This window comes from Piliocolobus tephrosceles, chromosome 1 (genome assembly GCF_002776525.5).
Source record: "Piliocolobus tephrosceles isolate RC106 chromosome 1, ASM277652v3, whole genome shotgun sequence".
Taxonomy (NCBI): Eukaryota; Metazoa; Chordata; class Mammalia; order Primates; family Cercopithecidae; genus Piliocolobus; species Piliocolobus tephrosceles.
In genome coordinates, this window is record NC_045434.1 from 28,457,266 (window position 1) to 28,466,036 (window position 8,771).

General features: G+C 39.8%; 1 pseudogene; it reads right to left on the reverse strand.

Annotated features, from left to right (window-relative positions):
* Positions 1-8,159: 8,159 nt before the first annotated feature.
* On the reverse strand, positions 8,160-8,514 carry LOC111539256 (annotated as a pseudogene).
* Positions 8,515-8,771: the final 257 nt, after the last annotated feature.

Consider the following 8,771-nt stretch of genomic DNA (forward strand, 5'->3'; position numbering starts at 1 on the left):
CCTTCCCTTCCCTTCCCTTCCCTTCCCTTCCCTTCCCTTCCCTTCCCTTCCCTTCCTCTCCTCCCTCCCTCCTTGCCTCCTTCCCTCCTTTTTTTTCCTTCTTTTTCCTTTCTTCCTTTTTCTAAAATACACACAAAGGTGATCATCTATTCTGGTCTTAATTGTAGCTGCTGAGTAAGAAATAGAAATCTTTCAGCTGTGATGTTGATACAAACAAAGGGAAAAATTATTTTTATATAGTCCTAGGGCTGAAGGGAAACCAGGGGACTTAAAAGAAATTTAGAAGCTGCGTTGCTATGTCGCTATGTAGACTGTGAGCTCTTTCAAAGCAGAGATGGCATCTTTTCCACCTTTGTGCCCCTGGTATATTGCACATGACCTGGGACCTAGTATGTGCTCAATAAATGAGTGCTAAACTTAATTACAAAAATTAACACGGCATATTTTGCCTTCTCTTGAGAATTTTTGTCTGAAGTTGAAGAACTCTGTATTTTGAAAATTAAATTAAATCTATACCGAAGTAGAAAAATGGCAAAGAGTATGGAATTGAGGGATAGATAGACCTGGATTCAAATTCACATTCTGTTTTCATCATTAACTGTAACTACATGGCCATAGCTAAATCACTTAACTCATCTGAGCCTGTCCTCATTTAATCACTCACACACACACACACACACACACACACACACACACACACACACAGTCTCCCATGGTTATTAAAATAAATTTAAATGAGATAACCTAAGTAAAGGCCTTAGCACATGCTGAACACTTGGTACTTGCTCTTTGTTATTTCATTGAACATGTTATGCTCAACGTGTTATCTAGCTAATATATGCAAAGTTTTGCAAGGCCATGCCAAAGGCACAGGTCTTAAAATTATAAAAGCTGAAGGAACTCCAACGAAGAGAGGAAATAATTAGGGAAGAGAGACTGGATCAGAAGCTAGTCAGCTAAGTGTACTTGCTTTCCAATTTGTGTTCTTTTGTTAAGACTAAAATTGGAAGACAGGAGAAGCAGGGCTTTTGGAATTGTGGATACCAAGCACCACTAAATGATTACAGCAAAGTGCAGTGCTGGCTGGTGGCCGTGGGCTTGTTATCTTGGAAGTGCAGCCCTTGTGTCCTCTATCTGATTCATTTTCAACAATTTTTTTTTTTTTTTTTTTTTTTTTTTGTGGGGGGGGAAGAAAGGGGTGGGATGACAAAGAAAAGCTGGAAGATACACAGGAGAGATATTTGAGGGGAGGAGCAAATAGACTAATATTCTCAGTGCTTTTAAACTCATTGATTGCCAGGAGCCTGGGTGAGGCAAATCATTGGTTTATTCAGCTTTTATTCAGCTCAGTGCCCTGTTGACAACACAATGTGTCTGAGTCACAGGGGGTCAAGTGACTGTAGCTTCTCTGATGAGTCACTGTCTTGCTTCCACTAATGTATCTGTGGCTGGGGCCAATTTGTTTACTGAGAGAAAGCTACAGCTGTCTGCAGGTACAGATATTTGTACTCCAGAACTTACCAGCAGAGCTGAGCAGGGTGGATGTGAGGAGCTTTTGCACTCCTGGAAGGTCCTCACGGGTAACAGCCAGTGGGAGCTGCTTGATGTGATGTGATGATGCTCTTTCCTTTGATTTGGTATCAAGAGAAGCAACTGCTTAGAATTAGAGTCCAGAGGATTGAGCAAGAGTTAGAAGGTGGGAACAGGAATAACATATCACCCAGGAGCCCAGTAAGACACATGGCATATTCACAGTGGGCAATTGAAGAGTGCTGGGTAGAGAGACTATTCACAAGGGTGTGAGCAGGGTTCAGGGAAACCAACAAGGGATGGTGTAGGGTCTCAGAGAAAGCAAGTGTGGGGAGCCATTACTTGGCCGATGAAGCAAGAGTGGGGAGAGTGGCTATTGGAGCAGTGGGGAGTAGAAGTTGGAGAAAGTCACCTGAGAGGAGCGGTGGCCATCATCTCAAGGCCTCAGGCAACTTAGAGTGAACCAACAGGGATGGAGTCAGGGTTATATATACCCACTTCACTCTCCTCCCACTCTCCCATTGGAGACCCTTCCATTGGCCACATCTTACCAGAAGTCAGAGAGAAGGGAGTTGTTGATGTTGGCCACGCAGGCCAGCTCCTGAGGAAGACAGCAGGGTGGAGAAGCTGGAGAGTGGCTCTGGGGGGATGCAGAAAACATCTAGCACAAGTCACTAGCTAGACAAGCCAGTTACCTCATGTGGGTCTCAGTTTTATTCATCAGTGAAATGGGAAAATCACTCTACCTTCTTGGCAGCGTTGTGAGAGTGGAGTTAGATAAAAGGATTTGAAAGGCCCTGAAGTGCTCTGCAAATGTTGAGTATGAAGTTGCTCTACAGCTGCTACTTTTCACAGAGAAGGGAAACACTATGTTACTCAAGTAAATTCCTTCCCTCCTGGTTGGTTCACCACCCTTTCTTGAGATCTTACATTGCATGTAGCACATACTGGATGCCAGGAGTGAGCATGGGGAACAAAGATGGGTGGGCTATAAAAAAATGTGATGACAGTTGTAAGACATAGCCAATGCTCCCTCAATAGCCTATAATATAGTTACAAAGAAAGACATGAATAGGTGTGTAGAGTGTGTGTGTGTGTGTGTGTGTGTGTGTATTCATATATCAATGTATGAAATGCATGGAAAAATATGAAGGTAATTATCTATCTATGTAATCATCCATTTATCCATCCATCCATCTACACAAAGTAATGCAACCACATATGCAAAATGAAACAGTACATATAGAAATAATTAGAACTGGATAGGAACAATAAAAAAGGGTGTTCAGAAGAATAGAGTTTTGCATTGGAAACTAGGTCTTGAGGTGCCAACCTACTGACCTGTTGGGGATGTTATTGTCCGTCCAGGTTTAGAAGTAGACTTTTAAAGAAAGAGAGTAAAGTATTTAATTTTTTTGAGTTTACATATTTGCTTATTATTCTTTTTATCTCCAGTGCTTGGCACAGTATTCTAAAGGCCCTCAAGAAGTGTTTATTAAATGAATCAGTTAACAAAAAAGGTATTTGTACTACTTTATTAAATGAGAGAAGAAAATACATTTAATAACAACGCCTTCCTATAGCATGGTCTCTATGAGAATTCTTCCAATGCTGTTTGAAATACTGTACCACTGAGGCCACAGAAGACACAGTGATTGAGCTTAGCATATGCTTTAGGTAGGTGATTTGTGTAAGATTAATGTGTGCATAAGTGCAATCTCAAAATTTCAAGACAGAAAATGACTGTTCTTTGGAAGATGTTTAGTTTATTAAGAGCCTATGGCATGCCAGACATGCATGTCCTACCCATGCTTCTGGGGCTCGGTAGAAAGAAGTTGAGTGAGGTTGGTGATAGTTTCCTCATATGCTTGTCAGGTTATTGCAAAGCTTAAAAATAGTGTTCCTTTTCTGCCATGGGCTTGAAAAGAAACAAACAAACAAACAAAAACAAAACAAAACAAAAATAGTGTTTAGCACTCAAATACTTTTGCATAAATATTAATAGTCTAGGACGCAGGGTGTGGTAATAAAAGGGAAAGTTGAAGTAACACCATCTAAACATTTCTAGGCAAATGTAAGTGGAAATGATACTGGTGTGGGACTATTCAGAATCAGTGCTGCAGATGCAGAAAGCACTGGCTCTGAGCCCATGGGGCACAGCCCAGAGAACAGAGCTCTGCAGCAAGGCCAAGGCTTCTTGGTCTTTGGATAAGTTGATAACTCGTAGGAGCTCTTGGGATTGTCTGAAGGCTGTGGGGGAAAAGCACAGCCTGCACCTACCATCAGCTCCCTGCAGAAGAAAGAAGAGAACATGGCCCATTCAAAGTCATGTTTTTTTTCCAGCCCTGCTCTCTTCCCCAGTCTCCAGGCTGCAGGCATGCAAGCCTGAAATCAGGCTTCCAATGACCAAAGAAAAACTGTGCCACATCCCAACCTAAATCAAGGCTGTCAAGCCTTGATCAAGGGCTGTGGATGATACAGGGTTTATATGTATAGATGGGGCCTCTCTGTTGATTGATTGTTTAAATTCAGGTAACAGTCACATAACATAGAATCATTTAAAAGTATACAATTCAGTGGCATTTAGTAAATTCACTGAGTTGTGCAACCATCATCACTATCTAGCTCCAAGACATTTTATTTTCATCACCCCAAAAGGAAATGCAATATACATGAAGTAGGTGCTTCCCATTCTCCCCCGAATCCAATTTCTGGTAACCACCAATCTGATTTGTCTCTAGGGATTTATCTATTCTGGATGTTTCATATAAATGGAATAATACAAAACGTGATCTTTTGTGTCTGGCTTTTTTCACTTAGCATAATGTTTCCAAGGTTCATCCATGTTGTAACATGTTGGTGCTTCATCCGACACATTTTTTTGGCTGAATAATATTCCACTGTATGGATGTACCACATTTTGTTTATCTTTTATCAGTTGATGGATATTTGGGTTATTTCTACCTTTTGGCTATTGTGAATAGTGCTGCTACAAACATTTGTGTACAAGATTTTAAAAAATACCCGTTTTCAATTATTTTGGGTATATACCTAGTAGTGGAATTGTTAGGTCATGTAATAATTTTAATTTAACTTATTGAGGAGCCAGCAAACTCTTTTCCACAATAACAGCACCATTTTACATTCCAACTAGCAATGTATGATGGTCCTAATTTCTCCACATCTTTGCCAACACTTATTTCCCATTTAAAAAATGTTAGCTATCCTAGTGCATAGGAAGTAGTTTCTCATTGTGATTTTGACTTGCTTTTCCTGGTGACTAATGATGTTGAACATCTTTTCATTCCCTGCTGCATTTTAACTCAACCAAACTATTTTAAATATATGTCTTTTTTTCCCGTGAGTAGATCTGTAGCAGGATTTAGATGGTATATTCTCACATGTAGATTTTATTCAGCTCTCTTTGAGTCACATGGAGCAGGCTACCATTTGCAAATAGAGCCTAACAAACATTCCTAGGTGATGGTGTGGATATGGAAACAGATGAAGGACTTTCTCAGAGGCAATATTTATTAAAACTATGCTATTAATGGAACTTTTTTTTTTTTGCTTTGAAGTTTTATTTTAAAATATGCCCTAGAAAGACAAATAGATCAAATAGCAAACCCTCACTTGGTGGGCTTGAGCATCTCTTAAAGTGGAGCAACCAAAACCCAAGAGTTTCCATCTTGACTTTGTTGCTGGGTAATCTCTGATTTTTGGCAAGGCTTCCAACCTGTATTTAATGTTAAGATATCCCTCTATGCTTCCTTTCTCATCAGTTCACATGTGGAGGATGATAAGCTCTTGCAAAGTCTTGTGGGAGACCCACAGATAAACTTATTATGGTGAAGTGTTGAGGATCTTCTCATGTGAGCCATCGATTTCAACATCTCTGGCTTGGACTGGATTTCTCCTTCACTTGGCCATCACCTTTTTCTGATGTGCATTTCTTGAGGCAAATGGACAAGGTAATGTGTGTCCCATGTGAGCAGGAGAAAACTGAGCATCCCAAGAATAGTCTCACATCACAGTTAGGTTTTTTATCTGCAAAAATAGATTTATACTGAAACAGAGAAATGTGGAAAATGATATGAAAATAGAAACCATATTGTGTGCTACCTTTCTTAATAAGTAGGTTAAATCTCTAGAATTGTTAAGTTTAGATGAGTTCAGAAACTATATAATTTAGCACCCACATTCTCAACTGACCTAGCACTGGTCCAGGTATTAGGGTGATGTCTGCAATCAGGCTCTTCTTGGTAGTAATTTATTTTTCCCCACTACTAGTAATCAGCCTCCCTTCCCTAATACTTAAAATTTCTTCTGATAATTAAAAACATTCTAAGATGTTTTAAATTGAGAACTGAGACTAAATCTTTTGGCAATTAAAACATTTCAGTGTCACTCTGAAGAATAATACTTCTCTCACCCTGCCAGTCATACTCAGCTTTTCCTGAGCTAATCACCTAGTTAGTAGGGTCGTAGCTGGAGGCCCTTTGTAGGCTTTGTGGAACATACCTGAATAAAAATTGTCAGAATAACTGTTTTTCCTGGAGGTTAAGTTATGTTAAAATGATTACCTTGGTAGCAGAAGAAGACAGCTAAGAAGGGTTGATGATCTCCAGATAGAAGGTCATGATAAAGTTCCTAAAATCTGTTGTCTCCTTTCCACCATCTCCTGTTAGCAACGTATAAGGTCAAACATTCTTGCCACAGAAATAAATGAGGCCAATAAATAGTCATTGGATAAATCTACTTTAGATGTTTTGATTTTTTTTTTATAGATGAGATACAAGGGCTTTCCAAATATGACCATTATCTTTAGCAGTACTAGCGATGTCTTTATTTCCCTTTCTCTATAGTTTCTTACCTCTGTGTTTTCTTAAGTGAAAACTTCTGTGAGTTCGTAAGTGCCATCTGTAATCACACTGATTTTGAGTTGTTAGAAACTGGTCTTGAGCATTCTGCAATAGATGCCATCAAAGGGCCAGGACATATTAAGAATATAGTGGGATCTCATTGCTACATTCTTATTTGGATACTCTCTGTTCGACAGAAATGTTCTTTTTTTTTTTTCCTGGTATAATAACCAGATAAGTACACTGTAGTTTGTTTTATTTTGTATTTTCCCTAAATCTGGCAAACCTACTTCCTGAGCTCTTAGCTAAACTGTACTTCTCAGTGGATGTGGCCATGTGACTGAGTCCTACCAGTGAAATTTTTGTAGATGTGATGGGCCACTTCTAAGGCTGGCCCACAAAAACCTCCCATATTTGCTCCTGCATGTTCTTTCCATTTTTGTTTGGTTAGGATGGAGAAAACTTCTAGGGTGACTTGGGAAGCTACATGTTGAAGAAAACAGAGATTCTATTAGACTTGACTGCATGGAGGAAGACCTCCTCACCCTGTCTACTTTCCCTGTACTGTTATACAAGCAAAAAATAGTATTATATTGTTGTTGGACTCTTGTACATTTTGTGATCTATTACATTTGCTGCATAAATGGCCTACTTAACCGATAAAGATATGCAGTGAGTTAAGTCATTTTGTAAGTAAATTACTAGATAGGGAGAAAACTTAACATGGAACAGCTAACTTGATAATATGGGAATTACCCATAATTTCCAAAAGCAATGCTACAAAATTGTCTCACTAGGCTTCTATTGTGTAATAGATGACTCTGAAACTTATTGTTTTCTGGGGATTCCAAAAGGAGAGAGGTAGGGACAGCAGAAAGGGTTGGAAATCTACCTATTGGGTACTATGTCAACTACCTGGGCTATGAGATCATTAGAAACCCAAACCACAACATCATGCAATATACCCACATAACAAACTTGCACATGTACCCCCTGAAACTAAAAGTTTTGAAATGTTTAAAAAAAGTCTTAAAACAACAACCATTTTATTATTTCTCTTAGGAATTTGTGAAGGACTCAGCTGAATGCTGATCAGGATATTTATTGTGCCGTTCAATTCAGTAGGCATTTGATGTGGAAGCTGATCTTTATAATTTGTGCCGTGGAGGGAAGTCAGCAAAGTAAGTGTTATGATTCTGGCCATCAGGAAGCTTACAATACTGCTAGACTTGTACACCTGAATAAGCACAAAATAATACAGAACACCTAGTTAAGATGTTAAAATCATTTCTTTAGCAAATATGTAAGCATCTACAATGTGGCAGGCATTCTACTAGGTGCTGGGTATATAGCTGTGAACCAACCAACCAACCAACCAAACAAACAAAAAGCCTTACTTCGTGGAGCTTACTTTCAGGAGTCTGTGTGTCAAACAGGAAAAATACAACAACAAGCAATAAAACAGTTAATTATATGGGATATTAGAAGATGATAAGTGCCATGAAGAAAAACAAAACTGGGAGAATAGAAAGTGTGTCCAACAGAGTGTAATTAAAACCCTTTTTCTGAGTTCATTTTTTTTTTTTTTTTTGTATTTTTGTATTGTTTTGTTTTTTTGAGACTTGCTCTGTCACCCAGGTTGGAGTGCAGTGGCGTCTTTGTTCACTGCAGCCTCAAACTCCTGGGCTCAAGAGATGGTACTGCCCAAGCCTCCAGAGTAGCTGGGACTACAGGTTTGAGCCACTATAGCCAACGGAATTCAGCTTTTTATTGAACATGTAGTGAAAGACCAAAGCTCTTGTCCTCAACAGACTCCTCAGGTTCTTTATTTGCTTCCATTTTTTTTCTCCGTGGTTGAGGCAGTGGCGGTGGAGGGGGCAGGACCTCCTGCTGGTGCAGCACCAGCTGCTGGAGCAGGTCCACCGGCCCCTTCTTCATTGCAGATGAGGCTCCTGATGCAGACATTGACCAGGGCCTTTTCAAACAAGCCAGCCTGAAAAGCTTTAACGTTTACACCAGCTGCTTTAATGAGGGAATTGATCTTATCCTCCCTGACGGTCACTTAATTCTCATGTAGAATGAAGGCCGAGTAGATGCAGGCAAGCTGGGAGATTAAGGCCATAGTGTGGGCAAGCCCCTCACCTCCATGCAGCCTTAGCTTCCTGGGGAGGGTGCAGAACCTTGGTGGCAGCAGAGAAAAGGACAATTTCAAGAACAGTGTCAAATAAGATGTTCCTGAGAAAGTAACATTTGAGAAAAGACTTTAAAAGGAGGGGAGAGGATGAGCTTCATGACCACTGGAACAAGAGCGTTTCAAGCAGAGGGAAGAGCACGTGAGAAAACCCTCATGAAGAGATGTATTGGGTATTTTCAAGAAAC